Source organism: Choloepus didactylus, chromosome X, assembly GCF_015220235.1.
Source record: "Choloepus didactylus isolate mChoDid1 chromosome X, mChoDid1.pri, whole genome shotgun sequence".
Classification (NCBI taxonomy): domain Eukaryota; kingdom Metazoa; phylum Chordata; class Mammalia; order Pilosa; family Megalonychidae; genus Choloepus; species Choloepus didactylus.
Window position 1 is genome coordinate 66,813,407 of NC_051334.1, and position 12,556 is coordinate 66,825,962.

Here is a 12,556-nt window from a genome sequence, read left to right on the forward strand (position 1 = left end):
CTCCCACTTAGAGAGACTGGATAGAACAATTGTTAACAGTAGACTGCCTGGGTGTGTGACCTTGGGCAAGGAACTTAACCTCATCAGTTTTCTCATATATTATTGTACCTAAAGTTCATAGGATAATTGTGAATATTAGAAGAATCATTATATGGAAGGCTCTTAGGACCATCTTGGCATAAGTTAAACACATAATAAGTATCTGTCATATGTCATTATTTTTTGTGCTAGGCTATGTATTTGGTACTGGGTTTTTTCACATCATGACTTGTGGAGATAAAATTCAGAAGGTGAAACACATACTACAAAGACAAAAGGCATGACCTGTGCTAGAGCAATAGTATCAACAAAATTCAAGGAGTGTGAAGGAGTGAGGGGAGTGAGGGGAACACCAAATACAATAGAGGGGAAAGGAGACTGAGGAGATCAGAGATAATGTCAGATATAGGAAACAAGGCATGGAGAGATGATATGGGTCATGAGATAAGCAGAGAACACTAACTGGCATCAGGGTGGTAGCACCAGAGCCAGGTTGGAGCAGGTAAATTGTTTTACTGGAGCAACATAAAGTAGTGTAATCAGAGGGTCAGTGGAAGTAGAGCTGGAGCTGGCACAACCTTCCCAAATCTCAGGGATGAAGGGAGCTGAAGATCTGTGTAAAGGAGTCAAAGCTGTGAAGATAAGGGCACAAGAAGTAGGATGGAGGCATTTGTGTGTGCTGCAGGGGGTTTGGACCTGCTTGGATCTTGGAGCTGTGGAGGATGTGGAGTATAAGGTAGGGACCAAGCAGAATGGTTCTAATATGGAGCAGTAATACTGATCATGGTAATATTAACCAAAATTTAAAATCACTGAGCAGATAGTAGTGGAGATAAATCCACTGAGCACTTAGTATGGGCTGAGCAAAGTGGAAGGGTGGTTGAGTTAAGTTGGGGAAAAGGATTTAGAAGACCACAGAGTTCAGCCATGAGCTCTGGAACTTTTATAGGATCCAGGAGAAAGTCCTTAATGTTGGGCTGGAGCAAATCATGTAGCCAGGGTCAAGAAGAGATCCACAAGGGTGTGCCTATATGCACTACTTGCCCAGGGGCACATACTTTTTGGCAGAGACAAAATTGCATCCCTGAGTCAATCAGAAAGGGCTTTGCTGGTATCCTTGGGAAGGGTGGTACTCCTCCAGAAGTATACCATGGGCTCGGGCTTTGGTGGTGGTGGTAGCTTCAGAAAAGGATTGACTGGAAGCAAGAACCATGAGAACAGTTTTCCAAATAGACAACTGCATAGACCTGTGTACCTATACAGGTATTGTGCTGGGGAGTAAAAGAGAAGTTAGCCTGGGACATGATATGCCTGGGGAGGAATTTTGGCTCTGCCATTTCTGGCTGGATGGCCTCAGGCAAGAAACAACCTTTCTAGTCTTTCAAAGGCCAAGAATCCTTCTTCCCTCATAGGATTCAGGAGGATGAAACGATATGTTGCTTTTGTAGCACTTAGTGCAGTATCTGGCATAGTGTGAGCATTCGGTGAATTCTAGCTGTCATTATCTTCAGTATTATTACCACTCCCCCAAACAAAGAGACTCAGGCCTCTGCTCCCCAAAATTCCACTCTAGAGGAAAATGAAGTCTGACATGGAAAAGTGCAAAATGGAGTCTTTAAAGCTGCCAGGAGCAGGCATGGTTAGGGATTCTTTTTATAAGGCCAGGGCTGGTTCAAATTAAAATTGGACTCATTCCTCTGTGTGGATTTCTAAAAGACTCTGAACCCATGACCACTGCTCTGCATTCTCTATTCTTTATCCTGACCCTCTGTGGGACAGTGTAGATACCTGATATTGATCATAGATGTCAGGAACCTGGGAGGGATGTGTGGGATATTTAAATAGTCAAGACACAAACACACACACATACATACACACTTGTGTGTGAGGTGGAAATTAAACTGGTTACAAACCCATTGGATGAAAATTATTTAATCATTTGTACCTGTTATGTCTTGGCTCTGGGAACTAAGAACCATTATCAAATCATTTTTTCAGAAATAAGAGAAGGATCTTAAGCTTTTAGAATGGGATGATAAAACTGCTGAAAAGTGGCTTGGAGAGAAAAAGAAAGCAAATCCAGAAGGGAAGGGACCACTTTACACAAATACAGATTTTGACCTGTCCCTTAAGACAAAAAATGTAGAAGCAGAAGTGATTAAGGAGGAGTCAGGCATTTAGTATTAGTGAGGAAGTCTTGAAAATCATTTATAGTTCAGGGATGCTTTATGGATGCCTACATAACAAGAAATTTGGAGTAAAAAAGCCTTTGCCTATCTTTTTACCCCCTATTTTCTTCATGATTAGGAACGTCCTGCATTGCCTCACCCATTAATCAAAACTACCCCACAGTAACCTTCACAAGCACAGCTAATCTCTGGAGTAAGATATTATCAGTGTGGCTCAAAAATTTCCCCAAATAAAGATCCAAGGAACAAGGGGAATTTCAGGAAGATGGTGGAGTAGGATACTCCAGGAATCAGTCCCTTTACCAGAACAACTATTAAACAGGAAGGAAACATCTGAATCAACTATTTTGAAACTCTGGAATCCAGTGGAACACTGTGCAGCATCCAGGGAAGAGGGGAAGGAAGAGGCCAGAAAATTGCTGTAAACACCAGTGAATTGCTTATCTCCCTCCTTGTGGCAGGCAGCAGTGTGTATGGCCCCAGGTGTAGATTGCTGATGCAAGAGAGGGACATGAAAACCTACTTTTCCACAGTTGAGGGGGTGGGGGTGGGGTGCAGTTGAATCTCTGATCTCTGCTTTTATTATGGCTTTTTTTCCCTTTATTAGAGAATTTGTGGGTTTACAGAACAATCATGCATAAAATGCATGATTCCCATGTGGTAACCCACCACCAACTCCTTGTATTGGTATGGAGCATTTTCTATAATTTATGATAGCACATTTTTATTATTGTACTATTAACATTTCCCCATTTTAATCATATTCAGGTATATATTTCAGTATCATTAATTGCATTCACAATGGTGTGTTACCATCACAACCATCCATTACCAAAACATTTCCATCATTACAAATGGGAACCCTGTACATCTTAAGCCTTAATTTCACATTCCCTATCACCCCACCAACCCCTGGTAATTTATATTCTAGATTCTGATTCTTTCAGTTTTTATATTCTAATTGTTTCAAATCAGTGGATCATGTGATATATGTCCTTTTGTATCTGGCTTTTTTCACTCAATATAATGTCTTTGAGGTTCATCCATGTTGTCATGTGTATCACAACTTCATTCCTTTTTACAGATGAATAATATTCCATTGTGTGTATATACTATATTTTATTTATCTATCCATCCACTGGTTAATCAACACTTTGCTTCCATCTTTTGGAAATTGTGAATAATGCCGCTATAAACATTGGTTTGGAAATATCTGTTCAAGAACAATGCTTTCAATTCTTTTGGGTATATACCTAGTAGTAGGATTGCTGGATTGTGGCTCTACACAGCTTTCTGAGGAATGGCCAAACTGTTGTCTGGAGTGGTCCTTTCTTCTCAGATTTTTCTTTGCTTTGTTCTATCCAGTTGGAAAGATCTATAATAACTTGGGTTCATAAAAATGATTAACTTCACTCTTTCTCCAAACTAAATTATCTAAATATGATGATGAACTCATTTTGTGGTTACAAGTATGGCTACACTTCAGATCACAATATTTGTTTTCATGATGATCTTGGTACTGCTAACAAGGCTTAGTAGAGTAATTAGTATCCAATCAGGATTCTCTGGATACTTTTCATGATCTCCATCCAAATATTTTCAAGGACCAACTTGTACTTCTTCAACAATGACATCACACAAATCTCTTGGTCAAGCTGAATTTCCTTATTATCTCTGAAAACTGACAATCATGTTACCTTTCCCATTTATAAACATGACTGTGAGTTTCATCCACACACCAAGTGTTCTAGTTTGCTAATGCTGCCAGAATGCAAAACACCAGAAATGGTTTGGCTTTTATAAAGGGGATTTATTTGGTTACACAGTTACAGTCTTAAGGCCATAAAGTGTCCAAGGTAATGCATCAACAATTGGGTACCTTCACTGGAGGATGACCAATGGCATCCAGAAAACCTCTGTTAGCTGGGAAGGCACGTGGCTGGCATCTGTTCCAAGTTATGGTTTCAAAATGGCTTTCTCACAGGACATTCCTCTCTAGGCTTCAACTTCTCTCCAAAATGTCACTTTTAGTTGCTCTTGGGGCATTTGTCCTCTCTTAGCTTCTCCAGACCAAAAGTCTGCTTTCAAAGTCCATCTCCAAAATGTCTCTGTAAGCTGAAGCTCCTCTCTTAGTTTCAGTGCATTCTTCAAAGTGTCCCTCTTGGCTGTAGCTCCTCTTCAAAATGTCACTCTCAGCTGTATTGAGTTCCTTCTGTTTGTCAGCTCATTTATATGGCTCCAGTGATTTAATTTAGACCCACCTTGAATGGGTGAGATAACACCTCCATGGAAATTATCCAATCAGAGTCATCACCCACAGTTGGGTGGGGTGCATTTCCATGGAAACAACCTAATCCAAACATTCCAACTTAATCCCCACTAATATGTCTGCCCCACGATTGTATCAAAGAACATGGCTTTTTCTGGGGGACATAATATATACAAACTGATACACCAAGTATCATCAACTTCATCTTTAATATGAAGAGGATGACTTGAAATTGGTTTATCCATTGGAAAAGAATATATGCTCATGTAAGGATTGGAGAGCGCTTTTTCTGCTGTCAAACAATCCATGGGGCTAAATTTCATAAGTTCCAGGAAATCCAGTGTTTCTCAACTAATTCCTGGAAGCAGCTGAGTTAAAGGTTTTTGTGGCTCAGTCATTGTATTTCTAATGTAAACTGAAATGATGATCTTCCTCATGTACAACAGGAATTGATTCTAAAATCAGCTGCGTCTGTTCAAGTTCATGTGAACCTGCAAAGAGGGATTCACCAGTCAGAATTTCAGCAAAGATGCATCCTGCAGCCCATGTCAATGGCCTAGTATAATTATTAGGAGAAAGTAAAAGACATGGAGATCTATACCATTTAGTAACCAATTCTTCAGAAAGATGACCCTTATGCGAATAATGGTGATCCATGACCCATACAAGGCCAAAGTCATCTATCTTCAGCACCAAGTCTTCAGTATTACTGAAAAGATTAGCTGGTTTGAGATCTCTGTGCAGTATATTTGCAGAATGAATATATTTGAGCCCATGAATCAGCTTATATATGAAAAGTCTGGCATCTCCTCCAGTAAAGGACCCTGGTCCAGCATATTAGCCAGGTCTGTCACCATGTACTCCTGAACAATATAAACAACGTTCAATTCAGAAAGAGATCCCACATCATCTAACTGGATTCAACTGGGACAAAGATTTCAAACACTTTCACAATGTTATCATTGTCAAGTCTTCTAATAATTTCAATTTCATGTAGAGCATGTTTGACAATCTGGGGATCATTAAGGATAATTTTCTTAATGGCTACTATTTTGTCATAGTCATTGTCTACAGCAGAGAAAAACAAAGCTATTGCCTCCACAACCCAATGGTTTTAAGTCCACATACCTAGAAACCAGATCAAAACCATAAATATTCATGAGACTCAAATTTCTTGCTATTTTGAAGCCATTACCATTGCTTCTTCCTTTCAAATTGTTGAACTTGTGTAAACAAGGAAGAAAACTGGCATGAAAAAGGAAAGATTTCAAAAATGGAGAAGAAAAATACTTTTGCTTCCACAGCAAGATGGTTTCAATTTTTTTGTATTTCTTTTCTTTTTACATTTTTTATTGTGAAGTATAACATATATGCAGAAAAGTGTTAACTATCAAAGTATGATTTAACAAGTAGTTATAGCATAAATTTCAAAGAATATTATGGGTTACAGGTCCTCAATTTCAGTTATTTCCTTATTGTGAAGTATAACATATATACAGAAGGGTGATAACTTCCATGGTACCATTTAACAAGTAGGTATAGGGCAAATTTTGAAGAATGTTATATCTTACAGTTCCACCATGTCATTTATTTCCATCTAGCTATTATAGTACCCTCAGAATTTAAAAACAATATATATATATTCAATATTCATAATACTTTGTGAAATCTTATCTCATCATTTGCTACCCCTCACTATCATTTGTTCACTGTCTCAAACTTCAAGGAAATCTGAGCAGTGACCAACCTAACTTGTTCATATTGAAAAGGGGTGTCAACATTATAGGGAAGGGGGATGCACCTAGTTGATGTTCTTGGAGAGGTTGTTGCCTCTGGGTTTTGGGACTTATCTGGCATAGGAGCACTCTGGGGGATTTAAGTTTATGAAAAGTAAACTTAGTGAGTGAAACTTTTACAGAGTTTCAGATAGGGACCTAGGTATTCTTTAGTATTCTTTAGTATTTTGGGAACTAGTATTCATTAGGGTTTGGCATACTGTGGGCATTTGGAACATCTAACTGGAGCTTGCATAAGAGTGTCCTCCAGGATAGTCTCTTGACTCTATTAGAAATCTCTTAGCCATTGAAACCTTATTTTGTTAACTTTCTTTTCCCTCTTTTTGTAAAAAAGGCATTCTCAATCCCTCAATGCCAGGGCCAGGCTCATTCCTGGGAGTTGTGTCCAACATCACCAGGAAGATTCACTCCCCTAAGAGTGATGCCTCACAAAAGGGGGGAGGATAATGAATTTAATTGCAGAGTTGGGCTTAGATAGGGAAAGGAAAGGCTACATCAGAGCAACAAAAGAGGTTCTCTGGTGGTAATATAATTTTAGGTAGGCTTAGCTTCCCCTGTACAGCCTTAAGTTTCACAAGAGGAAACATCAAGATTGAGGGCTTGACTTATTAAGTAGAGGATTCCTAATTTCACATAACATATATTCTGTCCAAAATAAACAACCATTTTCTGACATAATCTTCACTAAGTTGTACAATAATCATCATTCTCAATTTTAGACAATTATCATAACCCAAAGCACCCTGAAGCACTTAGCCCCTAATCGTTTATTGCTAGTATTAGAGTGGTACTGGTAAGGTATTCCTATTAAATATAGTCTATAACATGCAATAGGTAGTTTTTCCCATATACCATTCTGTTGTTAACTCTTTGTATCTGTGTCATACCTTAGAAGTAGATCATGTAAGAACTGGTGGGTTACATAATTTTAAACAAACCCTTTCAAACCTATTTGCCTACAATTCAGCACTGATACTAATAATCCCATGAGCAAACTATCATCATCTCAGTTCATTCACACAACTTTAAGTTCACCCTTATTAACATGTCTGTACATATTAGGTAATCATACCTCCTTCACTAGATTGACTAACTGTAGTTCCCATATATTCTACATTATAAGACACTGATTTTACATTGTTCAGGGAGTTCATATTAGTGATACTATACAATACCTCTCCTTTTGTGTCTGACTTATTTCACTCAGCATTATGTCTTCAAGGTTCATCCATGTTGTCATATGTTTCAGAACCTCATTCTTTCTTACTTCTGCATAGATTTCCATCATCCGTATATACCACATTTTGTTTATCCACTCATCTGTTCTAGGACACTTGGGTTGTTTCCATCTTTTGGCAATTGTGAACAATGCCACTATGAACATCAGCATGCAAATGTCTGTTGGTGTCACTGCTTATATAACCGAGAAGGGAAACTGCTGGATCATAGGGTAAATAGTTTTCTGAGGAACCAGCAACTGTGTTCCACAGTGGCTGTACCATTATATGTTCCCACCAGCAATGAGTAAGTGTTCCGATTTCTCTACATCCTCTCTAGCATTGTAGTTTTTCTGTTTGTTTAATGGCTGCCATTCTTATTAGTACTAGTACTGACGTTCTGATTTGCATTTCCCTGATAGTGAGTAAAGATGAATCGTTTTTTCATGTTTTTAGGCATTTGTATTTCCTCTTCAGAAAAATGTCTTTTTATACCTTTTGCCCATTTTATAATTGGTTTGTTCATACTACTGTTGTTGAAGTGTAGGATTTCTTTATATATGCTGGATATCAGTCTCTTATCAGATACATGGCTTCCAAATATTTTTTTCCATTGAGTTGGCTATCTCTTCACCTTTTTGACAAACTCCATTAAGATACAGAAGCTTTTGATTTTGAGGAGTTTCCATTTATCTATTTTTTCTTTTGCTGCTTGTACTTTGGGTGTAAAGTCTAAGAAGCTTCTTTCTAATATTAGGTCTTAAAGATATTTCTCTACATTATCTTCTAGGAGTTTGATGGTACTGTCTCTTTTATTGAGGACTTTAATCCATTTTGAGCTAATTTTTATAAGTTGTGAAGTAGGGGTGCTCTTTCATTTTTTGCATATGGATATCCAGTTCTCTTGAGTCCTATTTGTTGAAGAGACTGTTTTGTCCCAGTTCAGTGGATTTGGAGGTTGACCATAGACCTGGGTGTCTATTTTCCAAACCCTTAGTTCAATTCCATTGATCAATATGGCTATCTTTGTGTCAGTACCATTGTGTTTTGACCACTGTGGCTTTATAGTAGGCTTTAATGTCAGGAAGTGTAAGTCCTCCCACTTTGTTCTTCTTTTATAGGACATTTTTGGTAATTCAAGACACCTTTCCCTTCCAAATAAATTTGATAACTAGCTATTCCAAGTCTTCAAATTAAGTTGTTGAAATTTTGATGAGAATGCATTGAATCTGTAGATCAATTTGGGTTGAATTGACATCTTAATGATGTTTAGCCTTCCTACCCATGAACATGCAATATCTTTCCATCTATTTAGGTCCTCTTTGATTTCTTTCAATAAAGTTCTCAGAGGTCTTGAGATCCTTTGTTAAGTTTATTCCTAGGTACTTGATTATTTTTAGTTACTATTGGGAATAGAAGATTTTCTTGGGTATCTCTTCAGTTAGGTCATTTCTAGTGTATAGGAACATTACTGACCTTTGCAAATTAATCTTGTATCCCACAACTTTGCTGAATTTATTTATTAACTCAAGTAGCTTTGTCATTGATTTCTCAGGATTTTCCAAATATATAATCATATTATCTGCAAATAATGACATTTTTATTCTGTCCAATTTGGATGCCTTTTATTTCTTTGTCTTGCCAGATTGCTCTGGCTAGAACTTCTAGCACAATGTTGAGTAGTAGTGGTGACAATGGGCATCCTTGTCTCTTTCCTGTTCTTAGGGAGTAGGCTTTCAGTCTCTCACCATTGAGGACTATGCTGGCCATGGGTTTTTCATTTATGCCCTTTATCATATTGAAGAAGTTTAACTTCAATTCCTACCTTTTGAAGTGATTTTATCAAAATAGGATGCTGAATTATGGAGAATGCTTTTTCAGCACCTGTCAAGATGATAATTTGATTCTTCCCTTTTGATTTCTTAATGTGCTGTATTACATTGATTGATTTTCTTATGTTGAACCACCCTTGCATGCCTAGAATGAACTGCACTTGGTCATGGTGTTTGATTATTTTAATGTGTTTTTGGAATTGATTTGCAAATATTTTGTTGAGAAATTTTGCATCTATATTCATCAGTGCAATTGGCCTGTGGTTTTTCTTTCTTGTAGCATCTCTATCTGGTTTTGGTATTAGAGTGATGTTAGCATCATAAAATTAGGTAGGTAGTCTTTGTTTTTCTTCAGTTTTTTGAAGAGTTTGAGCAGGAATGGTGCCAGTTCTTTTCAGAAATTTCATAAAATTCTCCTGTGAAGCCATCTGGCCCTGGGGTTTTATTTGTAGGACACTTTTTGATGATTGATTTGATGTCTTTACTTGTGATTGGTTTGTTGAGGTCTTCTATTTCTTCTCTGGTCAGTCTAGGCCATTCATGTGTTTCCAGGAAATTATCCATTTCCTCTAAATTGTCTAGTTTGTTGATGTACAGTTGTTTATAGTATCTTCATGATTTTTAATTTCTTCAGGATCCACAGTTGTGTCCCCCCTCTCATTTCTGATTTTGTTTATTTGTGTCTTCTCTCTTTTTTACTTTGCCAGTCTAGCTAATGGTTTGTCAATCTTGTTGATCTTCTCAAAGAACTAACTTTGGTTTTATTTATTTTCACTGTTGTTTTTTTTTTTTTGTTCTCCATGACATTTATTTATGCTTTAATCCTTGTTACTTCTTTTCTTCTACTTGCTTTAGGGTTAGGTTGCTAATCATTCTCTAGCTTCTTCAGTTGTGCAGTTAGGTCTTTGATTTTAGCTCTTTCTTCCTTTTTAATGTATGCATCTAGAAATATAAATTTGCCTGCCAGCACCACCTTCACTGTTTTCTTGTTTTCATTCATCTCTAGGTATTTACCAATTTCTCTTGCAATTTCTTCTTTGACCCACTGATTGTTTAGTAGTGTGTTGCTTAACCTCCACATATTTGTGAATGTTCTAGTTCTTTGGTGGTTATTGATTTCTAGCTGTATTCCATTACAGTCGGGGATATGCTTTGAATAATTTCAATTTTTTTAAATTTATTGAGGCTTGTTTTGTACCCCAGCAAATGATCTAGCCTGGAGAATGTCCCATGGGTGTTAAAGAAGAATGTACATCCTGGTAATTTGGGATGTAATGCTCTATATAAGTCTGTTGAGTCTAATTCATTTATCCCATTGTTTAGGTTCTCAATTTCCTTATTTGTCCACTGTCTGTTTGTTCTATCTATAGAAAATAATGGATATTAATGTCTATTATATTATATTATAATTATATTATAATATATTATAAATGTCTATTTATATTAGAAATGTCTATTTGTCCCTTCATTTTTGCCAGTGTTTTTCTCATGTACCTTGGAACACATAAACATTTATGATTGTTATTTCTTCTTTGTGAATTGTCCCTTTTATTAATATATAGTGTCCTTCTTTGACTCTTTTGACATCTTTGCTTTTAAAGTCTCTTTTTTCCTATATTAGTATTGCTACCCTGCTTTCTTTTGGCTGTAGCTTCTGTGGAATACTTTTTTCCATCCTTTCACTTTCAATCTCTTTGTGTCAATGGGTCTAAGATGAGTGTCTTTTAAACAGCATATTGATGGATCATATTTTTTATCATTCTGTCAATCTGAATTTTTTAATTGGGGAGTTTATCCATTTGCATTCAATATACATATTCAAAGTTAGCATGTGGACAGAGGCATGCAGTAAGGGGAGTTGAGAAGGTGGTGGGCCCCTTTGAGGCTGGATAAGAGCATGCCAGGAGTAAAACTGCTCTCCCTTCCATGAAGGCAGGCAGTCCTTGCCAAGAGATATGGGCATTCGACACACATCTAAAGATGCAGAATAGACTGAACTGCTACACAGACCTCTAAATTAACATATCTGTGCTTGTTCTGTGATACTCCCACAAAAATAGTAAATAGTAAACCCCATGCAAGAAGCAGGAAGCATCAAGTCACTTGTTCTAGGCAAGATTTAGAAGATGTTTAATTCTTAACATTAACATTTGTAAAGAGCAATGGTCTCCTTTTCTACATTTTCTTCACAATTGACATGCAATTAAAAGTGGAGGGGTTTTGATGGTTTCACTTAACAGTGATAAGTACTCTTAAAAATGTGAGAAACAGTTAACATGTTTTAGTTGCACACTTAACAGATAACATGAATCATTTATATCTTTAAGCCAAAAGTAGAAGAGCATACATATGAATTTTAGTGCTTGAGTTTCAGTTTCTACCACTGTCCTAATGAAAGTGATGCAACTGCTTTTTTATTTACCAAATCAGGTACTAGTTTGAATTCTCAGAGAAAATCCAAAACAAGAAATGCTACTTCTTTATTCACTCCGCCTTTATAGAAGACAGACTAAAATTCTAAGTTATTCAAGATTCCTACAAAGCCATGGTGTTTTTCTGCAATTAGTTGCCTAGAGAACAAACCAAAGCAGCAATAACTTGCTGTTTTACCAAACTTACTATGGCTGCAAAAGCCCTGACTTGGTCTATGTCCTATTAGGAACCAGGAACATTGACCAGAAATTCAGAGTCAGAGTTGTTTTTTACACCCCATGCACTCTGCTTTGCACCAACTATGATGGCAAATGACTCTCTGGGGGATTATGCATGACCACATGTGCTTGAAAATCCTCATGTGGAGGTTTCTCCAGCTGAGGGGAATCCTTTCTATAGAAATTCAGCAGGTTCTGTGAAACTAAAGAGAAGGTAGTGCCTATCAGAATGCCTTTACTGCTTGAATTGCAAGTTCCTATTGGGGAGAATAGTGAATCAACATAACTCAAAGGGCTCTTTTATTGGCAACTTAAAAGGTAAAGTATTTTATTTTAAAACTTCTAAATTTTGAAAACAAGATGGCCTAGGTTAAATAATAGTTTTCCAAAGCTGAATGTGCTCATTTGGAGATCAATTTTTCTGCTGGAAATACTAAAACAACTTCCTACAACTCCTAGGTGGGGACACTACTGTTTGGATGACCTGTGGTTAGAAGACTGATTAATCTCAGTTTGTAGCATCCTTTTGATTTGCCTTGGTGTAGGGGTTTTAAAAATTCTAG

At 37.1% G+C, this 12,556-nt stretch overlaps 1 pseudogene; it reads right to left on the reverse strand.

Moving 5' to 3' along the window:
- Positions 1-1,128: 1,128 nt before the first annotated feature.
- Positions 1,129-5,657, reverse strand: LOC119522186 (annotated as a pseudogene).
- Positions 5,658-12,556: the final 6,899 nt, after the last annotated feature.